The sequence below is a fragment of the Mastomys coucha genome, unplaced genomic scaffold (assembly GCF_008632895.1).
Source record: "Mastomys coucha isolate ucsf_1 unplaced genomic scaffold, UCSF_Mcou_1 pScaffold21, whole genome shotgun sequence".
Classification (NCBI taxonomy): Eukaryota; Metazoa; Chordata; class Mammalia; order Rodentia; family Muridae; genus Mastomys; species Mastomys coucha.
In genome coordinates, this window is record NW_022196904.1 from 89,898,969 (window position 1) to 89,922,354 (window position 23,386).

General features: G+C 48.4%; 1 protein-coding gene across 6 annotated transcripts in view; it reads right to left on the reverse strand.

The window, feature by feature from the left end:
- The window catches only part of P2ry6 (pyrimidinergic receptor P2Y6), a 39,835-nt gene extending 16,727 nt beyond the window's left edge, over positions 1-23,108 (reverse strand). The window contains exons 1-2 of one of the 6 annotated variants that reach the window (XM_031387562.1): positions 22,865-23,108; positions 19,968-20,182 (exon numbers count right to left, since the gene is read on the reverse strand). The gene's annotated coding sequence lies outside the window, so the exon portion shown is untranslated. Of the gene's footprint in view, positions 1-8,914; positions 9,132-19,967; positions 20,183-22,864 lie in introns of those variants that run through there. The other 5 variants (XM_031387559.1, XM_031387558.1, XM_031387563.1 and 2 more) reach the window with 5 other exon arrangements.
- Between the last annotated feature and the right edge of the window lie 278 nt (positions 23,109-23,386).

A 23,386-nucleotide genomic window follows, 5' to 3' on the forward strand; every position in this document is an offset into this window, starting at 1 on the left:
CAAAACACACACACACACAAGAGAACAAAAGAAATAAAAAATCTAAACTTAGTGAAAGACTTGAATGGATATTCCTCCAAAGAAGATATGCAAATGATTAGCAAACACCAGAAGGACCCTCAGCCTCACTAATCATCAGAGAAATGAGAATTAAAGCCAGGAGAGAGACACCCTTACTAAAGAGGGGCTGAGCCTGAAGGAGATGGTAACGTGCTTGTTTCTAGAATCCATATAAAAATCCAGATGTGGTGGCATGCCTCTGTAGTCCCGGCACTCCCACGTAAGACAGGAGGTATTGACAGGAGAGTGGGCCGGATGGTCATTTCTACAAAGCACAGCAACAGAAACAGGAGAGAGTGCGATGCAAAGCAGGGTAGAGGGAGAGAACTGACTCCCACGGAGTTATGTGCACTGTGACACATGCTCATCTCCACCCACACACCAGTGTATACACACACACAATAAAAAAAAAATGTACACATGGGCTGGAGAGATGGCTCAGCGGTTAAGAGCACTGACTGCTCTTAGAAAGGTCCTGAGTTCAAATCCTAGCAACCACATGGTGGCTCACAACCATCTGTAATGAGATCGGATGCCCTCTTCTGGGGTGTCTGAAGACAGCTACAGTGTACTTACATATAATAAATAAATAAATCTTTTATAAAAAAACCATGTACACACATATACATACCTAATTTTTAAAGGCCAAACCACAAACAAGAAATAGCAAGGTTGGCAAGGAGATGGAGAAGTCCAAATTCTCTGCATAACTGACTTGAATGTAAAACGATACAGCCACCGTGAAAAACAGTATGGAGGTTTCTTAAAATAAATAAACGCATGCCTCAGAATTAGCAGATCGTCTAGTAATTCCACCCTAGAATCCAAACCAGAGCCTTAAAGAGGGAGGAAGTTCTGATAGCAAGCGGTAACATGGATGAACTTGGAATACACTGTGCCAAGTGAAACAATGGCCACTCGTATTTACAGGAAGGACTTGTCCAGAGGCAGAATAGACGTGCAGGGGCTGGGAGGGGGGTAAGGAACCATGGCTTCCTGAGTAGAGTATCTTGAGACTGGGTCTCACTGTGTGGCTGAGGCTGGCCTCAGGCTTGTGGTGCAGCCTGGCTTTGGATGCCTTTGGTTGATAAAGTTCTAGAGATGGATGTTGGCAATTACTGCACAGTAATGCATATTGCTGAATGTGACTTAGTTCTATACTCTCAAGAAGAGTTAAATGACCCAGAGAGCCCAGCTGTAAGAGCACTGGCTGCTCTTGCAGAAGGCCTGGGTTCAGTTCCCAGCACCCACACACACTTACAGTTCCAGGGGATTTGATGTCCTCGCCTGACTTCTACAGGCATCAGGCACACATATGATGCAAATACAGGAATTCAAGCAAGCAAAACATTCATATACATAAAACAAAACAAATACAGTCCAAAATAAATACAGTCTAGAAGTTTTAATTTAAAAGAGGTTAATCTGAATGTGGTGTCCTGCACCTGTAATCTTGCAGAGCCAGGCAGTCACTGGGGGATTACTGCAAGTTCAAGGCTAACCTGTATAGTAAGGTCTAGCTAGCTAAACCTACTTTGTGAGACCCTGTCTCAAAACAACACAAAAATAAACAAAACATTACGGTGGCATAGGCTTTTGTTGTGTGTAGTTTTAAATGAACTCACAACAAAACAAACAGAAAAGGGAAGAAAGACTATCAGATAGGGACAGTACATCCATGCTCTGGGACAGCCCTCCATTGTTTCAGTAGAGGCTGGCAGAGATGGCTGTCTTTGAGCAAACAGCTTTGGAAGATAACAATAACGTCAGGTTTGTTGACTAGAACAAGAAAGATGTCTTTCTCCGAGACAAAATTCATGCAGGTTGACTGCATCACAAAAGACACTGTGTCTAAGCTCCAGGTTCCTTTCTTGTCCCCCAGCCCATGGACACATAGGTATTATTTGGCTCGCTTTGCCTTGGCCTGTGGGACCTTGAGAGCTGGTCCAAGGGCTGATATTCTGCCCATCCTTGTTGCTGTGAGGAACAGTTTCTTTACCTCTAACTAACATTTTTATGTCTTTGGCCAGCATCCATGAAGCTGGAGCAGGCTTGCACGGGCCCTTGCAGCTCTTGATTCTCTTAGTATCAGAACCTCAGATGGGGTGGATATAGGAAACCAACTTTTATGATGCAATGATCCAACTCAGATTTTAGGACTGCCCCTGAAAGGTTAGTTTCTTTAAGGACCCATCATGCTCTTCCACTTGGAGGTGGCTTCTTTCCTTTCACGTCAGTTGCCAGGAAACTTGGTGAAGATTCTCTATCTGGCTATCTTACTGTTAGTGCCAGCTCAGCCTTCTGTGGTACAGTTTGGATCTTAAATGTTTGCATTTTGAAGGCTTGTTTCTTAGTTGATGGCATTAATGAGCGATGACAAAAGCTTCCTGAGATGGGGTCTAGTTGGAGAAAGCAAATCACAGGGAGAGGGGGTGCGTTTAGAGGGAATACTGAGGACCCCACTCCTTCTCTCTATCCCTCTCTCTCTCTCTCTTTTTAAAGATTTATCTATTTTTTGTATATGAGTACACTGTCGCTGTCTTCAGACACACCAGAAATGAGCATCAGATCCCATTACAGATGGTTGTGAGCCACCATGTGGTTGCTGGGAATTGAACTCAAGACCTCTGGAAGAGCAGATAGTGCTCTTAGCCTCTGAGCCATCTCTCCAGCCTTCTCTGTCTCTCTTTCTATGTCTGCTATACCATGCATTCCCACCCCAGTGCCATCTCTCCAGCCCTCTCTGTCTCTCTTTCTATATGCTCTACCATGCACTCCTGCCCTGGTGCTCTGTTCTACCATAGGCCTCAAGTCAACAGGACTAAGTGACCATGGATTAATTTCTCCATTACCCCTGAAAAAGTGATTCTCAACCTGTGGGCTGTGACCACAGACACTGAAAAGCAAAAAACAAAAACAAAAACAAAACAAAACAAAACAAAAAAAACAAAACAAAAAACATTCTGGCTTTCCTGAAACTCATTCTATAAAACCAAGATGGCCTCAAACTCCTGAGAGATCCTCCTGAGTGCTGGGATTAAAGGCTACCACTGTCCAGCTTAAAATTAATTTTATTATTTTTACATGTATGAGTGGTTTTGTCTGCATGTATGTGTACTACTTGTGTGCAGCTCCTGAAGAAGCCAGAAGAAGGCATCAGAAGATCCTGGAACTGGAGGTACAGATGGTTTTGAGCCACCATGTGGGTCTTGGGAATTGAACCTGGGTTTGCTAGAACAGTCAGTGCTCTTAACCCTTGAGCCATTTCTCTAGCCTAAGGGTTGCTTTAAAAAATATCTGTCTAGCTGGCAGTGGTGGTGCACGCCTTTAGTCCTAGTACTTGGGAGGCAGAGGCAGGTGGATTTCTGAGTTTGAAGCCAGCCTGGTCTACAGAGAGTTCCAGTACAGCCAGGGCTATACAGAGAAACCCTGTCTTGAAAAAACAAAAAACAAAAAAATCTGTCTGTCTGTCTGTCCGTCTCTGTGTGTCTGTGCTTTCTTTTGCCTGAGGAGAACAAGATAGCATTGGATCCTGTGGAGCCTTAGCTTAGTTCCCAGCAAGCTGTGATCTGCTGATATGGGCCCCTGATCCTAGGTTGCCTGCAGTTACAGCAAGAACCCTGTCTGCTGTGCAGCCTCCCCAGTGGCTGGTTTGTTTTTGTTTTGAAACAGTCTTATAGTTGTGTCTCAAGCCATCCTTTTGAGCTTGTTCCAGTCTTTCTGCTTCAGCGTCGCAAGTGCAGGTACTGCACACTGTTGCCATCACGCCCAGGGCATGGAGGTACTTTCACTTTTTGTGGGTGTATGCCTAAAAATGAAACTACTGGTTCTCATGATGCTTTTAGGTTTAAGTTTTGGGGAACTGTTTAATTGCATTCCTAAGAATTATGCAGTCTTATGTTCTTACCAGCAGCAGAGGAGAATTCTAATGTCACACCTTCGCTGAAAGCTTTGTTATCTTTCTGAGACATAGTCTTGCGTAGCCCAGGCTGGCCTTCAACTTGCTAGGTAGCTAAAGATGACCTAGAAGTTCTGACCTTCTTGCTTCTGCCTCCCAGCTGCAGGGATCACAGGTGTGTGCTGTTATAACCCTTGTATGTGCGTGCAGGATCAGGGTTTCCTGCATTCTCCCCATACACTCTACCAACTGAACTGTACTTCTAGCCTCATTGACACTTTAAAGTCCGTATCTTTTCCCTCATAGCCGCTCTACTGGGTGTGGACTGGTGTACTGTGGTTTTCACTTGTGTTTCCCTGATTGTGCCCTTGGTGTGTGTTCTTGTCCATATTTTTGCCATACAATAAAAATTGTGTTCTGTTCTAAGGCCTCACAGTGTTTGTGGAATAAGTACCCCTTGGCATGTGAGAGTCCTTGATTAAATCTCCCTTCTGCTTCTACCAGCTCTATGACTTTGAGCAAGTTGACACTCCTTGTCCCTGTTTTCCTGCTTATGAACTGTGAGTTACCGTATGAACTTAGATAGGTTTGTAATAAAGCTGGGGTGGGGACCTCAGTGGGTCTCGCATTGAACCTGGGAGTTAGAGGAGGAAGATTTCCAGTTTGGCCAAGAGGCCTGGTCCAAGAGTGTGTTTTGAACATAATTCTTATTTGCTTTACTGTTGGATTAGCTCACAAAGCGGGATTAGCTTCTCTGGGTCTCTCCTTTCACTTCTATGTAGAGGCATCTTCCCCTCTGTCACATTACAGAGGCACAGACAAAGCTGCCAATGGGAGACTCTGTGCCATGTCAAGAACTGGTGAATGGTGGGTAGGTTCTGACATGCTAAAGCTTTGTTTATTTTTTTATGTGTCTAAGTATCTTGCCTGTATGTATGTATGTATGCATGCATGTATCTATGTGCACCACATCCCTGCCTGGTGCCCTTGGAGGTCAGAAGTGGGTATCAGATACCCTGGAACTGGAATCACAGAGGGCTGTGAGCCACCATGTAGGTGCTGAGAACCAAGCCTGGGTCCTCTGTGAGAGCAGCAAGTGCTCTCAGCTTCTGTGCCATCTCTTCAGCCTAGGATTTGATATCTTATGAATCTTGTGTTTTGCCTTAAATTTCAGCTCTGCCAGGGAAAAGTCTCCTCCAGGGTGCCCTTTCTAAGGACCTATAAGTCATATTAAATACATGCCTTTGTTTTACATGTCCTGGGAGCTGGTCAGGAGGGTTCTATGATCCCATTTTACAGATAGAGAAACTAAGATTCTAAGAGGTGTAATAACATGTGTGAGAACCACACAGCTAGCTGTGAGATGCTGGTGCCTGGATTCCAACCCAGCTGTTTCTAAGCCTCTCCTCCCCCCGCCCCCCGACTCTAGCAGCTGTTTCTATTTCTCTGGTGTGACAGAGACAGTGTTTCCCTCACTTTGGACTAAGAGCTGTGCTTCAGTGTCACAGAAATCTCCCACCTTGTCCCAGGCCATGTAAACCAGAGTTGTCATAGGATGCCTAGCTCAGCTCACAACTGCTGCAGGCCTTTCTGTTGTTAATTCCATTTATTTATTTATTATCTGTGCACACATGCTCATGTGTGTGCTGTCCTCAGCAGTATATGTGGAAGTCAGATGACAAGTTTAAGGAGCTGGTTCTCTTTTTAACCATCTCTCCTTCCTGGTCAGGGATTGGACTCAGGTTGCAGGATCTTCGGGAAGCGCCTCTATCCACTGAACAATCTCACCAATCTGTACTCAAACCTCTGCTCCTGTTTTTTTCCCCAGCCTATAAGTTCTTAAGGGGACAGTGGATCTCTTAGTTCCTAGGGCTCTGGTATCTAGTGCATGACTATCTACAAATGTCTCTGATGCAGTCTGAACTCTAGCCACAAACCAGTGTGTGCTTGCCTCCCACACAGCTATTACCATCAGATCCAGCACTGGGCAGGGGAGAAGATAAACATGTGCCCACGAGCCCAGGCCAGGGTTCTGACCCTAACTAGACACCAGCAGTCAGAATAGAAGAGTAAGTAGGATTCTAGGCCGCCAGGTCTACCTAGACTGAAATAGAAACCCACTTCAGAGACAAATGGGGAAGTATCCTGGGACCAGGGTGGGTGAGAAAGCATACTATGCAGCCAGGCATTATGAACTCAGCTCCCTGAGAGACTAGACCCAGGTCCTCTCCCCAAATCATAGTCAATCACAGGCTTGGACAACTCACCCCTCCTCCAGAGAGGCAGGAAAACTCAGCTTAGAGCTCTAGGTCTGAAACAAGGTCTCACTAAAAATGGGCTTGAACTCTGTCTGCAGCTGGGGTTGACCTTGAATTCCTGATCTTCTGCCTCTGCCTCCCAAGTGCTGGGATTGCAGCTGCATGCCTCTGTCCCCAGCTTTATTAATTTATTCATCTAAGTAAACTTTTGCTTTGTTTTTGAAACAGGGACTCACTCCATAATGTAGGCTGGCCTTGAACTCACTATGGAGCCCAGGATGGCTTTGCACCCATGACCATCCTGCCTAAACCAAAGACAATGCCTTATTTTCTCCAAGATGTAGCTCATCCTGGCTGAATGTACTTCCTGAGATACTTGTAGCCTCCTGGGTACTCGGTAAATTAACGGGCACTGTTTCTTTTACTTTCCAATTTTCTCAAGTGTATTTTTTATATGACATATGTACATGCATGTTCACATGTATGGGGGCACTTGGGTGTGTGTTGCACAAGTGTGCAGAAGCCTAAGTTTGGCATCTAGAATCTTGTCTGACTAGCCATCTTGTTCCTGCTCTGTGCTCTGGAATTACGGATGACCTACCTCATTCACATGGGTTTTGGGGATCCAAACCCCCATCCTCACACTAGCATGGCAAACAGTCACACACTTTCAGCTTTGAATCAAAGGAGTTATTTGTTTTTTCATTGAGGTGTTCACTAGGACAGCCAGCCAGCACATTAGCCAGGCTGCAACAGTGAACACTGAGCTAGGAGTTAGGAATTGAAGTCCAGTATTGCTGCCAGCAGGCTGAATTCCCTGAATTCTGAGATAGGCATTTCTCCTCACAGACCTCCATCTCCCTGTCTGTAAAATGGGATACTAGTAGCATCTCCAGAAGACACTGGAATGTCACAAAGATTCAATGGGACAATGAGGCTCCCAGCCAGTTCTGTTCCTCAGAGGGAGGGTGGTGGCACGGAGGAGCCAGACAGATTCTCAGCACTGAAGACAGTCCTATAGGACCCCCCACCCCCAGCGAAGCCTGTAGGAACAGTTCCAGGGTGAGGCAAGAGGACAGGCTAGAGACAATAGTTAGTGTTAGTTTCTAGACTGTGACTCCCGACCCCTTCCTGATAAACTAACAAATAGCAAGGATATGCAAAAGAAAGGAAGAAAGACAGAGAAAGAAAGATAGAGAAAGAAAGAAAGATAGAGAAAGAAAGAAAGACAAGAAAGAAAGAAAGACAGAGAAAGAAAGACAGAGAAAGAAAGACAGAGTAAGAAAGACAAAGAGAAAGAATGACAGAGAGAAAGAAAGACAGAGAGAAAGAAAGACAGAGAGAAAGACAGAGAGAGAGAAAAAGGCAGAAAGAAAGACAGAGAGAAAGAAAGAAAGGCAAAGAGAAAGAAAGAGAGAGAGAGAGAGAAAGAAAGAAGAAAGAAAGAGAAAAAGAAAAAAAAGAAAAAGAAAAAGAAAAAGTATTTCTCTGGACTGGCCTTGAACTCCTTACATAGCTGAGGATGACCTTGAATTTCTGATCTTCCTGCTTCTACATCCTGAGTAGGGGGTGATAGATATTCACCACTATGCCTGGTATAGTGCTCATGTAGTGCTGAGGATTCAACCCAGGGCTTCACGAGTGCTTTGCAACAAGCTGAACCTCATCCTTAGCCAAATGGAGTCTCAGTAGTATAAACTCCCACTGGCACTGGAGAGTGTCCAAGCACACACACTCTACACATGCTCACAAACTACACATTTACACCTTTCTCTTGCACATACATGCAGATGCACCATGGAAGGCACAGCACTTGGTACATGCATGTAGTCCCGGCACTAGGAAGGCTGAGTCAGGCACAAAACTAGCCTTGTACATTCAGGAGGTAGCAGTGCCAAATATGGGGCCTCTGCCTTCCCTCCATCAGGGTCAGCAGAGCCAAATGTGAACAGAAACCCCAAGAAAGATTTAGCCCTGTTCCCAGATACATTCAATTACTCTACTTCTCTTCCCTTAACAAGCCATGCCTGGACTCAGGGAATCAGTTTTCCCAGTGGGGTTAACCTCAGGCTACATTGTATTTTAGCATCCTTCCTGCTAGTTCCTGCCAAGGCGCCTGAGCAGCTCTGAGATTCCTGCCCAGCCCCTCCCCGAGGGACCCTCTTTACTCTCTAAAATTTGACACACAACAAGGTTTTGGGTATTTTTTTTTTTTTGAGATAGGATCTTACTGGCCTGTAACTCACAAGAGATGCACTGTGCAAAAGACGCTAGTCTTGAACTCCCAGAGATTGCCTACCTCCACTGGGATTAAAGACGTTTATAAGCTATATCATCTAGCATAGTCAATACTCAGACACATACTCAGTTACTCAAATTCACAGGTAAGAAGTTGAGGCCCAGAAAGGAAAAAAAAAATGTCTTGTTTCACTCAGAAGTCAAACTCAGACCTCTGCCTCAGTATTCCACCTTCCCAAGACACAGCCAGGTTCCCATGTCCTTGTTTCCTCCACTCCAGTCCTCTGTGCCTTAGCCCTCTGTGCTGTGCAGTCTAGTTCTGGGCAGAACTAGGTGGAGGAAATGAAGAGGAAGGGAGAAGGCCCCACACCCACTCACACCTGCTCAGCCAACTGCACCCAGCCCGGGACTGCAGTGATGTGCACGGTGGACAAACCCCAGAGGAGGGAGGCACCCTTACCTGGAAACTCCCCCTGACACAGCAACCTCCCGCAAGCCACGAGAGCTGGAGCAAGCTAGACTCCTGAAGCAGCCCCTGCCACCAGGCAGTTCCCATGCCACAGAGTGCAGGAGTCTGGGAGGTGGCAGATGAGGTAACTGGGACTACCAGGAGGGGAAGTGACACTGTCTCTCAGGGCTCAATCTGGAGATCCTCTTGCTCAAGTGTCTGCACAAGGCTGAGTCAGCCACTGCCGGTCTAGGAGCAAGTCACCCCCAGCTCTGCCCACTCAGCCTAGCGATGGGGGCCATCGGACCAGCAGTTTAGCCTGAGGGATGCTGGGAAGATGAAAGAAGGAGCACTCAAGGCTCAGGGCTGGGCACAGGGAGGCTCCTAGCTACACACCAGCTCCCCTCCTGGCGTCTCTCAAGTTTGGACAGAGCCTGGCTCCTGTTCATTACTGCCACAGGGAACAATTACCCTGATTTCTCAGCGGTGCCTGGAGGACTCATTAAGACATACCCAGACCCCAAGATTAACGAATCTGTTATCTCTGACTCCGACCATGCATGTCCAGACACCACTCTCCAGGGACCAAGAATGGCTCAAGAAGGGTGGCTTGGAAGAAGGGCAGAACAGGGGTGACTTGCTTCCTCCCTAAAATCTCAGTCCATCCTGGAGCTTGGGCAGGAGCAAGCGAAGGCAATAGGTAGCTCTGCCTGGGTACTTGACTGGCCTGAATGGCCCCGCTCTGTCAATCGTATTATTCCTTATCCCCTTTCTCCTCTTCTGGTGGCATTTACTATGAACGAGGGTGCTGAGCAAATTCTCTGGTCTGAGGTGAGAGCTTTAATAAAGAGAGAAATTAAGAGAGGTGATTTGAACAGGGAGCTAGGTGTCTCCTTAGGTGGGCATAACAGGACTTACTGGGTTTCCTTTCCCTCTGTCACCTCTGTTTCTCTTTGGAGATGCCCACCCAGCCTGGAGGAGACAGTACCCCAGGCCCTACAGGATCAAAGCAGGCCAGGAGCTCAAGCCGGGCAGGCTTCCTGAGTACTGCTTCAGTTCAGGATGCCAATGCTTTGATTTGGGCCTGGAGCCTGGCTTGCAAGCCCTCTGCAGGCCAGGAGAGGAAATAGATCCTCTGACCTACCCCAGCAGAGGGGTGGTTCTGGGCCCAGGGAGCTGGGGTCTTGCCTGGGTCACAAGGCAAGGCAGAGGTGTCCTTGTTGTCCCTCCGTCCTCTTCCCTGGCATGTATACATAAAAGAAGAGCCTCACAGCAGAGTTGTGTGAGGGAGCTTATGCAGCTCCAGGTTTGGAAGAGAAAGACTCCCCACACACAAAGCCTGCTTAGTGGTCCCAGCCTACCCCTCCCCGAGGCCCCCAATTTCTCATACTCTAAGCCCCAGAGGCAGAAGGCATTTTCCCCTAGACCAAGGGTAAGATGACACAGGTCAACTCTGCTTGAATTTGCCGTGTGACCTTAACCAGTGTCCATCCCTCTCTGGATCTCAGTTCTCCTATCTGTAAGATGTAGCAGTAGTAGCAATAGTAATAGTAGCAGCAGCAGTAGTAATAAGAATAATGATGATGATAGTAATAATAATAATAATAATAATAATAATAATAATAATAATAATAAATGAAGGTACTTGCATCTTGGTTGGTACCATGAAGAGTGGTCATCACAGTAACAAAAAGGCAATGTATGTTCCTCAGATCCTGAGACCCTGAGAGAGCCCCTGGCAGCAGACCCATTCTCTTGATAAGAAGTAAGTGTGACTTCATAGAAAACAAAGAAGCCTCTACTGCCACCGAACAGCAGGCCACCAACAGGAAGGTCCCTCTGTCCCTGTGCAGGGAAAACCTGAAAGGGAATACTGGGGTGGGGGAGCGGGCATAACCCCAAAGTATCCAGAGGGTCGGCTCCCAGGCGAGAAGATGTGGGAGTCAACATGGAGGAATGCTGGGCATGCACACATGTGGGGCCACATTCACCTCTACATTGTGGGGTACAGTGCTTGTGTGCATCTGTGCCTTTGCCTGTGCTGCCCAAGTACCTCACTCCAGGGCACTCCCGAATCCCCAGTCCACAGCAGTGTTTTCCCAGGCCCACAATCCCAGGTGCCATAGAAGATTTGTAAAGTGGCAGTCACCACAGGCTCCTCTTTCCCCAGAACAAAAGCAGTTGCATAAGAAGAGGAGGACGTCTTAGGGGATTAAGCAGGCTCTGCCAGCTCAGCCCTGGGTGTGGGCTTCTCTGGAAGGGCCCAAAGCCCCACTCTTCTCAGACCTTTAGTGGCCAAAAAGCAATGGGCAATGAGCCTTCTTCCACAATGACCTCTCTGCCTCGAGCCACCTACAATAAGTCAGATGCTCCCACACAGCCAGGCTACCCTGAGAGTCCTGTCCCTGGTGACCACTGCTGGCTCAAGCTCATTGTCTTCCTTCTGGCCTTCCTTGGGTATATCCACCCCTTCCAGAACTGTGCTTCCTGCAGCAATAGATGAGAGCTCGTCCTGCCCACCAAGGACTGAGAAGGAGCCACTGGTAGGGATGGTCTCTTGTATATCCTAGGTCCCAAAGCCTCGATCTGGTGGTTCCTTGCCACTCTCAAGATGTGAGAGAGTCAACACCATTCTCCATTCTCTGTCTGGAATAGGAGAGTCCTGGCAGGACTCTGTAGGAGGAGATGTGGCCTCCCTGGGTGTTGGTGTCACTTCAAGTTCTTGACTAGTAAGCTGGGTGGTGTTCTCAGACTGAGGGTAGGGTTGCTCTGGCCAAGCCACAGAGCTCCTTCAACCCATCCCACCTAGATTCTGGGACTGCTGTTTGCCATCTTAGGAAAGTACAGATACCCAGCAGAAGAGCAGGGAGCCCGTGCCGATGGTGTAACCCCCACTGAAGTATGCCTATCATATGCAGACTCAGCACACAGATCTACAACACACACGCAACAGCAACAGCATATCTATGCACTCATGTCCATCAGAACCCATGCAGGGTTTAAGCTTAGTTTAGCAGCAAGATAGTGCAAGGCTCTTGTAGAACCAGGAAAGAGATGGAAGGAAAGGATCTGATTTCTCCAGAGGTTCCTAGACTTTTGCTCCCTCACAGACAGGTCATGAGGTTTCCCACAGACACAGATCACTTAAGGCCACTCAGTGGTGTGGTGGGCTCATTCTTAGAAACGCCCTGGCCGGACCACACAAAGAAAACAAGCAAAAATCCTTCAGAAGATAGCTTTTGACAGAATCAGTCAGTCGCTGGTTCATGGTAATGTGCTAGGCCTGGGGAGAAGGTTCAGAGAGCAGAAACACCTGAGTCAGAAATCGAGCAAGAAGCCTCATACACTGAAGTGCGTTTGAAATCCCAACACTGCTGTAGCAAGATGCAAAGACAGGAGAATCATGTGCAAACTCACCAGGACAGCTACATCTGGAGCACGCACTGCACCAGGAGAAACAAGAGAGACCCTGTCTCAAAGAGGCAAGAAGAGATAACGGAGCCCAGAAAGTGGTCATCTCAGCTCCCAACGGCACAGGCACATGTGCACACACCAACATAAAAATGGATGTAAGGTTTAAAAACTCAGAAAAGTCGCTCTGCATTATGGGATTCAAAGGGGAGAAGGTAGGCTAGTGGGAATTCTAGAGGGGACAGGGCCTTTCCCAGGCACAGGAGGCTTGCCCACTCTGCCAAACCCTCACTCTCCACTTTCATGTATTTTAGGTTCTCTCCTGCCCTCGATGTTTGGTGGGTTCTTCTGGGTGACTTAGTGATGAGCAAGAGCATCCCAGTTCTTGGAGGATGTGGTGGTCCATGCCTACAATCCCAACGCTATGGAGGCTGAGGTCCCTTCTGGGCTAAGCATGGAGACCCCGTGTCTGTACAAAGAAAGGGTGACGGCGCTTGTCTACAATTCAGCTCAGAATCCAGCCTCTGGGGAATGCAGGGCGGGCACGAGGTCACAGGCACTGGTCCAAGCTCCTCTGCTCCCTTCTGGAGCTACTGAATGAATCTGGCCACAGATCAGCTCAAGTTTAGTGAGCTAAAAGCATGAACTTTACACCTTGGAGCGTCCTGGGAAGCATCAGTGCTGCAGGTTGAAGCCCCGGTCTAGCTTACTAGACGGCGTCTCCAACATCAGAGAGGAGGTTAGCTACCGAAGACTCCAGACAGAACCAGAGCATCCCCGCTGGCCCTCTCAGGACAAGCTTATGATGTGCCAGGAACTGTTCGTTCTGAGCCCTGAGACTGGGCCAGCTAGCCCTCCCACACTAGTCAAGGGAGGTGCAGTGGTACCCTTCACTGTTCTGAGCCTCTTAGAGTGCCGTAGTAGCAGATCAAGGATTTGAACACAATGCTTTTGACCCGGCGCACACCCTGCCCATTGGAGCAGTGTCTCGTGATTCACGAGGCTCAAGAGACAATAGAGAAAAAGAGAAAGTCCAAGAAGCCAATGGACTCTCTCAGAAGAGTTACTCATAGTGTGCTTTGATTTCTCCACTCCTCTGTCCAGCAAGAGTTGGATGGCTCAGACAATGTTCACGTGTACCACATGATCCTATCGGGGCAGAAACCCAGACTAACATGGCGACCAAGCATCCTAGGAGCCAAAGTGAAAGAGAAAAGGCAGCAGAAAGGATTTATGGCTCCCCACCACACCTCCCCACCCCCCAACCTCCGCCATCCCAGGTAAAAAGGAGACAAATATTTGCCTGATTGGGTGGAGCCAATCACTAGGATAATCCTGCTTCACATTCTGTGTGCACTGAGGAGAGCAACATAGTCAGTTAAACATTAGTGAGCTCCGGCTGCAAGAGATAGATGGAGACAGGCAGACAGACAGAAAGAGAGAAGGAGAAAAGAAAGGAGAAAGGGAGGAAAGGAAGAAGGGAAGGAAAGGGAAGCAAAGAGACCAACCACACCACAGGGCATAGTAAAAAGACAAGGTTGCGACATTTCCTGGTCACCCATATAAATGCTCCCACAAGTAATATACTATCAGGGATGTATGTGTTTGGTGAAATTTCCATGCACATGGCTATTGAGGTGAGGTAGAAGTTCCTGACCTTGAGCCAAAGGACGATCTGAAGAACATCAAGAGAAAGTTGCCTTTCCAAGCTCTGAAGGTCTGTGTGTTCTGTGAGGCTGCAGCCTGTGTGTCCCATGAGGATCAGAGCACTGTTTTGGGGAAACACTGTGGCTCGCTTTCAGCTTTGCCTTAGGGCAAGCAAGGATTCCAGAGTGCAGAAGCTTTTTGGGAACAAGGCTTTTGAGTGGACTATGGGAAGGGCTTTTCTCCTCCTGTCTGAGGACCTGGGGTTGGGGGTGAAGGCTCTGGTCACTGAGGCAGGAATGACAGGGTGAGGGGCACCCACATGACAATGAGTTGGAGTTAAGGGAAGAACTAGAGGATGCATGCACGAGCACTTCAGGGCCTCCGAATGGAGTCCAGGGGTTAGAACTGTTCTTTCTTCTTTGTGGTTCTCTTTTGGCATCCTCACTTTCTAGCCCTCTGGTGAGGTCAGTGTCAGCTATGAAAAATGGAGAGTGGGCCATGGTGAGAGGCAGTCAAGGCTTCCACAGAGAGGGCCCATTAAGGTTGTACATAGCATGTGGTTGCAGCATAACAGAAGGGCTGACTACCTCACAGGGTCTTGTCCTGCGAAGTCTTTGACATAACCCAGAAGGAACCCAAGCTGGCCCTGAAACCACACCATTCTTCCCTCAGCGCACAGCAGGAAGTGAGGAAGAGTGGTTATCAGACACACCCAGGAAGGTGGGAAGGGTCACCTGGGGGGAGGGTCACCTGGAGTGATTGGAATAGTTCAAGATCACTTGAACATCGAGGAGCCCAGTGACCTCTATGAAGAAGAGAAAGGGCAGTGGGTTTGTGATGGAGAAGCCACTGTGCCAGACGTGGGCAGAGTGAAGGAAAATGGCTGGGGAGGATTTCAGAGCTGGAACAGTGCCATTAGGGTAGAGATTAGAGAACGGATGGAGAGTTAGTCGTAGGGTTCAATGACTGGATGGGGAAGGTGAGTAAGCAGGGAATGAAGGCAGAGCCCAGGAGGAAAGACTGGAGGAGCAGACCATGGAAACCTGGGCTTGAGGCTGGCTCACCCTTCTCTTTACTACTTGGGCCTAGGCCACTCCCAACCTCATCCTGCCTCCCAGGTGTGGGACCCCGTATTCTCTCCACTCATTTACCGCCTTTAGAGTGTTCAGTCTGCTTGTCTGGACTTCCCCTGAGGCTACAGGCTCTGTCTTCAGTCTGAAGATTCAGGCAGGACTGGTGTGGAAATGCCTGGGGGCAGGGGCAGGCGCTCCGGGAAGGGAGTGTTTTTCGGGGGGCGGGGAAGGGGGGGACACCCAGCCTTCACCTGAACCCTCAGTGGTTTCTATGTTCTTTGGAGGACAGACCAGCCTCAGGCTGTCAGCATTAGAACTGAGATCAAGTTCTCCATGGGAGGAGCTGGGATGACCTGCGATGACCTGCTAGTTGTTTTTGCTTCTACTCATCAGCTAACTCATTCACAGACTCACTAGCCATTATTCAGCTACTGCCTGAGGACCACTCTGCACAATGGCATTTTACTACACAAACTCTGGAAAGAGGCACGCGAGCAATTTTGGTATTGCTTGCCAGGTTTTCAGTCCAGGAGAGAGGGACCAGACAGACTATAAGAGTCACACAGCTAAACCCCAGCTGCGCATGCATACTCCTGCAGCACCACTGGATGTTGTCTACCAAAGGCTGGTAGAGGAGGCAGGTGTGTCTCAGAGAGAACAGGCTGGCCTTTGGGGTTCCTTCTGCTGCGTTCTCCCCTGTCTTTCTCTCAGTGGCGCTCAAAGATACCCAATGTCCCCACCAGGTCTTTCTTCATGAGCAGTACCCAAATGCTCCCCTTCACTGAGTTCAATCTCCCCTAAGAGCCACACCTACCCTGACCACCTCCATTGCCTGTGTGTGTGTGTGTGTGTGTGTGTGTGTGTGTGTGTGTGTTGGAGGGGGCGGCCCTGGGCTCACCATCATCATTCCTGGGAGCATGCGCTCTACCATCTTTCATCTAGTCTAGCTGGAAGGGAAGGGACCTATCCTGGGTTTCTCCAGTATTTCTGCTGAACCAACTTCTGAGGCTTGTAAATGTCAGATTGCCAAAGTGGGGGGGGGGTGAGTGGGGAGGTTTTGGGGTGCCGAATCCTAGAGCATTAGATTAGGAATCAGGACATGTTACTGTCAAGAGTATAGAAAGCTGGAGCTTGGGTTACAGACATTTAGAATGTTAGGATAATCTTAGACTTCTAGGGTAATTATGCTGAATCCCTGATTGGGGGTTGGTAGAAATATTCTAAGAGATACTTATACATAGCTGGGAGTGGTGGCACACTCCTTTAATCCCAGCACAAAGGCAGAAGCAGGTGGATCTCGGTGAGAACAACCTAGTCTACATAGTGAGTTCCAGGCTAGCTAAGGCTACATAGTGAACGCTGTCTCAGAGAAACCAAAACAACAATCAAAAGACACATGCCTCTGCCTCTTCCTGTGGCTATTAGTATGTTTCACTAATGGCATATGGGAAGACTTGGGAGATGGTTCTACTCACTGTTGAAGAACAGAACCAACAACCAAGAGCTCTCCCAGGCCCAGAAATAGGTGGGAATCTTACCCATCACAATATCCCTGGAAGTATTTTCTCTTAGAGCTGGGTATGAGGCTCAATTGGTTGAGTGCTTGTTCTGCACACATGAAGCCCAGGGTTTGGTCACCAACACTGCATAACCTGAGCATGGTGCTCCATGATTGAGCCCTGCTCTCAGGGGGAGGCGGGGGGCGGTGGAGGCAGAAGGAAAAGTTCCAGATTGTCCTCACTATGCAGAGAATGCATGGCCAGCATGGGCTACTTGAGACTCTGAAAATAAAAGGGTAGGGGCCTATCTTGTAGGCCACAGTGGTCCCTATCTGTAATCCCAGCACTCTGTGAGTTCAGCACTGGCGTGGCAGAGGCAGGAGAATCAAGAGGTCCAGGCTAGCTATTCTCCTCTAAATAGTAGGTGCCAGGTCAGCCTGAACTATGCAAGATCCTGTCTTAAGTCCCCATATCCTGAAAATCAAAAGCAAACAAAAATGGGGGGATTTTTAAGACTGTTTTCTTCTTTTTGGGTTTGAATGAAAATCTTTGCATAAGGGGAAATGGGGGCAATCATGGGCCAGGCCACCGGAGACTCTAGAAAAGATCCATTAACCTGTCTCACAGCTAAATCTACATGTGTCCTTACTTTTGTGCCTTTTCTTTGAGACAGGATCTCTTTATGTAGTGCTGGTTATCCCAGAGCTCATGATGTAGACCAGGTTGGCCTTGAACTCAGTGTTATCCCCCTGCCTCTGCCACTCAAGTGCTGGGACTAAAGGCATGTGCCACACCTGGTCTTCTTGTGTCTTTCTGTAAATTTTAAGACAGCCTTAAGTGTGTCGGGGTGGAAATTAGACTTTCATTCCCCATGGTTTGGCCAAACTGTTAATAAATCCATTTTCCTTTACAAATTTCTGCTTTTCTCAGTTTCTTTTGAAATACAGGGAAATAGAGGTGGTGGATTTACGGATCTAAGCACTCAGTAACACTAGGACTCGAACCATAAGCAAGTATGTCCAGAATTACGGGTTAAAGGAAAGCAGGCCATAAGTGTTGCCAGCATCACTAGTTCTCACCTCCTAGCAGCACCACTGGGTCTCACCTCCTAGCAGCATCACTGGTTCTCACCTGCTAGCAGCATCACCAGGTCTCACCTCCTAGCAGCATCACTAGGTCTCACCTCCTAGCAGCATCATCGGGTCTCACCTCCTAGCAGCATCACTAGGTCTCACTTCCTAGCAGCATCGCTGGATGCTCACTGGATGCTCAGAAAGTTAAGTTTGTCAGGGCCACACCTGCTGCTCAGCAGGGCTCTGTCCTCTAGACCCTGTGGAATAGCTCATGGGGCTCTCAGAAAGAAGTAGTCCCTGCCTGGTGAAGGTGTACCACAGAGTCTGTGGCAGGCCCTGCTTCTGCCTGGGCTTTCCAGCAGCCTTTCTCGGCACCCTGCCACAGGAGATATTTTTCATGCCCTCCCACAAAATATTTCCACAGCTCCCAATGCTGCCTTTTATGTCTCCTTGTTCTTCAAGGCCTCTGGGCACCATCTCCAAACTGGCTCTATGAAGTTAGCAGGAATAGGAGCTCTTATGATGCCAACACAAATGTTTTAGCCCCAGAAGTAAAGACTACTAGCCTGAGGGGTTTCCTGGCCCATGTGGACCAGTTGCTCAATTCTGATCTCACAGTCTGGCTCCCCAGCTTCCAAGAACCACTTTGGATCAAGGATCAAACATCTGCATCTTGCTCATCCCAGCTTTCCTTGTTCTAGGCAGAGGGATGCCAACTTTTGCCCCTCACAATTCCCAAACTTACCCCCGAAAGTGCATGGGTTGTCTGTCTGTCTCTTACAGTGGTTCTCAGAAAGGAGAGGCACCCATCTAAGCCCTAGGCATCTCTCCCACGCTCTATCCCTAGCTATTGCAACTTCCCCTCTTAGCCTGTGACTTGCCAGGAGACAGAGAGTCTCTGAGAAAGCAGCTGAGATAACAGTTTGGGACAGGAATGACACTACACAGTTGCTCAAAGTGGTGGGCTCTGAGATGTCCACCCCTTCAGAACCATTGACTGTGAGAAGTGAGTTCCTGGAGGTGTGTGGGGACCTCCATCACTGTCATCATGTTTTGACACCACCTGTATTTTAATGTGTCAGATACTGTGCAAACACTTTATTTATATACAGAAAGTGAGCCAGTTCTCACAGGAACCCTACAGGGCAAATACTATTAATATCTCTATTCTACAAAGAAAAGAGCTGAGGCACTAGGGGCACACCTCACCCCAATCCCCATTCCTGCAAGAACTGGGATCTGAAACAGGCCAGAATGACAAGGAAGCCTTGCCCATCCCAGGCTGATGTGGAAACTCCTTCGCTATGGCCCCTCAGGGTCCCACGGGTACAATGCAGACCCTTATTCCTCCAGATCCAGGTCTTCTGCCCCTTGCACTGAAAGTGACACCCTCCTGGAGCACACACCATATATACCTAACTGGGAAGCCACATGCTGCAGTCTCAGCCCTTCCCAGTCAGTTGGGGGCAGGGTGCTGGAGGGCTCCCATCACTGGATAAACACAGTGGACTGCCAAGCCTAAGTCAGCCCCAGAGGTGAAGACTTGTAAGACCAATGCTTTCACACAAAAACAAATGCAGAAGCAGTAGCAAGGAGTCCATAGGAATTTTTGGAGATAAAGGATGAGGTTTTAGAGACGTGTCTCTTGCATACGGAGTGTGAGTGAGCTTGCACTCTCATAAATCCTGGGTACAAAAGAGTCATCTGTGATTTCTGAAAAACTTTCAGCAGCCACCAGCAGTAATTCTAGTGTTTTGGGAGATGGATGGAGGCAGGATCATCAAGCGTTCAGGGCCACTCTGGACTACAGCAGACCCAGGTTCTGGGAGAGGAAGGGGAGGGGAAAAAAAAGAAGGGGAGGGAAAGAAAAGAAGGGGAGGGAAAGCTTTCAGTGGTACCAACACACAGATGCTGGTGGCCTGCCATCATCTGGCTCAGCACCAAGCAATGGTGGCCCCTGTACCCGACAAAGCAGACACCTCACAACCCCCTCCCGCTCCCTCCCCCCAGCACAGGTAGTGCACACCTGTACCCATGTGGTACACCAGTACCCACCCTGTAGAACCTGTCTGAAGTCCAAGGCAAAGTCATTCCTAGTCATAGGCACCACAAACTTCTTGGAGCCACTCGGGCCCCACAATCTGTCCGCCGTTTGGCACACAGGTACGCTCACACAAATTGTACACGGTAATCCCCTCTACTCTTTGCTCTGTCTGCTCCAAGGGATTGTTTCTCTATCCACTCTGGGGAGTGGGGAACCAGGAGCCTACACAGGCCTGTGCTGCACCTCCTGTACCCGCGCCCACACTTCCAGCCTCTTTGGTCCCCTTCACCGCTGTGCCCGCCCTTCATGCGCCCTCACCTGCGCTGCGCAGCACCAGCCCGCGTGGGTCTCGGCTCTGGGAAGCGAATGCTCCACTTAAATGAAGGGCTGTGGGTGGTGCTTCAGCTCTGGTCCCAAGAGTACCAGACTTCTTGCGGTACTAAGCTGGACAGTCGGCGAGCGGCAGTGGCCCGGTGGCCTTGGCACCCAGCGTTGGAGTCCCGCCCAGCCAGGACAGGGCTGGGCTGCCTGCTCTTGGTGGGACAAGGAGGCGGTGATAGATTGTTAAACAGGCAGCGCAGCACCACAGGCTGCAGAGGAAGACTCTGAGGGTGGGAGAATGCCCCTAGATTGAATCCTGGATCCCCTAGCTACTCCAGCACCTTCCTGGCCTCAGTTTCCCTCTTTACAGGTCTCTTTGTCTCTTTTTCTCTCTTCCTTTCCCTCCCACTCCTCCCCTCTCTGTGGTATGTGTGTGTGTGTGTGTGTGTGTATGAGAGAGAGAGAGAGAGAGAGAGAGAGAGAGAGAGAGAGAGAGAGAGAGAGAGAGAGAGAGCACCAGCCTCATGTGACTAATAAATACCATATTGGACCACAGTGTAACTTTATAATATGAAGAAATGATGATTGCTAATAGTTTAATACTAATACTAAAGAATTGTGATGATATTTGGAAATATTAATTGAGACTTTGATATAATTTGAAAAAACAATGTAATTTTAAGTCACTGAGATAGCTTCTTAATGGATAGAGGCATTTACTGACAAGGATGTACAGGATGACTTGAGTTCAATCCTCAAAGCCCTTCGGTGGGAGGAGAGAACACGTCCTCACATTGTCCTGTGACCTTCGAATGTCTGTGTTGACATGAGTGCCCCATTCCCACAAATGATAAATAACTAAATAAAGTGAAAACAATCCTAATTAAAAATAAATAAATGCATAATAAAAATAATAAAGGAATAGACTATATTCTAATATTAAAGGATAAATATATACATATATACACAGACAATAGAATATTATGCTATATACCAAACAAAGTGAATGTACTAGAACAACACATCAAAAAGGCTAAAATCACACAAGTACAGCATGATATAAAAAATGCTATAAAATGCACATATAAAATATAAAATGTACATATAAAACCATGTACATATATAGAGAAGAGTACACACAGTATGATATCATGCACAGAAAGTTAAAATATGCAAAATAAGGCCTGGCATGGTGGCACAGGCCTTTAATCCCAGGGGAGGGAGGGAGGTCACTTTGAGTTCAAGACCACCCTGGTCTACATAGTTTCAGGCCAGACAGGACTACACAGTGAAACACTGTCTAAAAATAAATATACAAATAAACACATAAATACTGAAACATAAAATAATACATTTGTACAGGAAACAGGTAAAGACATGACTAGGCGTGACCAATAGGGTAGATATTGTCTTTGAGGGAATGAAAGGACGGGACTGGAGAGGCTCCATAATACTGAGGCTTTTTCTCCCGACCCTCCAACTCTGTGAGGATGAAGAGGACGGGTGGGGTTAGCATAAAGAGGGAGGCCTCTCCTAACCAGGCTTTCTTGGTCCCCACCACCCCAGACACTGTGAAGCTCTCCTCAGGGCTTGAAATGCCCCATCGTTGGCCTCTGCCACCCCCCTATCACTCTGGTCCAATGCCTCCGCTCTCTGTGGCTATGATTTATGAGCCTTTCTCCCCACACTTGGCCCAGTACTCTGTAGACGTCTGAGTGAAGGAATGAACATGGATTCTTTGGAGGTTTGGGCTGTGGTCATCATTCATCTATTCACTAATGCCTGTGATTCACTAACCCCTGCCTATGTAAGGTAGACAAGAACCCAGTGCCTTGGTGAATATACTAGGACGTGGTGGGTATTGGTACAAAGAGACATGTGCAGAGGCACTGAAGACACCCAGCCTGGTGGCAGGGAGAACAGGACTTCAGGGCTCAAGAGTACCTTCAGCTGAGTATTCAAAAGGACTAGGATTCTCTGTGCAGAGGCAGGGGACATGTTTCTGGGGAGGGGGCAGCAAGTAACCGACCTGGGGTGGGGTTGAGCGTAATGAATTCTGGGAACCCTGAGGCAGAGGTTCAAGGACAAGTGGTTTATTTGGGAGGTGATCCAGGGGAAGGAAGGAAGCCGAATGAGGGTGGTGACCAAGCAGAGTCCTGCTGGAGATCAGTGTTGTTGGGAATCTCTGGGGTGGGGAGCTATTCAGAATATGTCTCTGCTATGTCCCTTTACAATGGAAGGGCCCTCCATTGAGGGCAAGAAAGCTGAAACATTTGTCTACCAATGCAGGTTGGTATAGGTGGCGTTGATCCTAGAACCTGTATGCTACAAAAGCCAGTGAACATCATTGGGCAGGGGCTGAGCTGTTCCCTCCCATTGAGAGGCTAGAGAGTAGGAAATGGATGTAGAAGTATACAGCTGACCCCATTCCTGGTGCTTTGGGGTGAGGGAGCAGGTGGGCCTATGAAACCCAACATCCTTCCACTGTTCTCAGCTTCTTCTGCTATTCCTTTTTCCCTTCCTTTTTCCTTCTTTCCCTCCATCCCTCCTTCCATCCCTCCTTCCATTCCTCTCTCTCTCTTTCCTTCTTTCATTTTGAAACAGAGAGTTTCAATGTGTGGCCATGGCAGACCGCTCTGAAACTCCTTGTATATAAGGGAGTATGGGTAGGGTTAAAGTCACAGAGATCTGCTTTTTACTGCCCCTCAAATTCTTGAATTAAAGGTGTGGTCTACAATGCTTAGCCCAGCTCTTCCTTGCCTGGTTGACCCACTGTTCTCAGATTTTCCTGGCTGTGCCAAGCATCACCCCAATTTCTATGGAGGTTGAGCTCCAATGGCCACACATGATCACCCTGAATCTCAGTGAGTGAGCGGTTGGATCCCAGCACTTACCTCAAGGCAGCGTCACTGGCTGAAGATGCTGATTGGGAGCTCACCTGTGCACTCCCTAGGCTGGGAGAGGTGCCTTCTGTTGTCTTTGGAATGGAGGGGTGAGTTGAAGGTGGGAGAATTGCTGCCTGCCCAGGGTTAAGACTGAGGAGTGCAGCCAGCAAGGTAAGCAAGAGAGTAGCTGCGTTGAGGCTCTGTTACTGAGGCTCAATGAGTGGCCTTGGTCTGGGAGTTTGGCAGGAGCTAACCCAGGAGTCAGGCCCCAGCCCTTGAGGCCCCAGGAGAGGTCAGAAGCCCTCCCTCAAAACTATGTCTGGCAGTGAACTTAACTTCCTCCTCCTCCCAGCCCCAGTCAGCCCTCTGCCTCAGAGCCTAGAGAGGCTGGCCAGAGCAGCTGGCAGGCACCCAGCAAAGACTTGCTGCTGGACAGACTATGTCTGGCATTTCCAGAAACTCCTGAGTCTTTCTCTAGCCTGTCATTCCCAGCCTTAGGGTACTGCACTTTCAAAAACAGGCATATTCCCA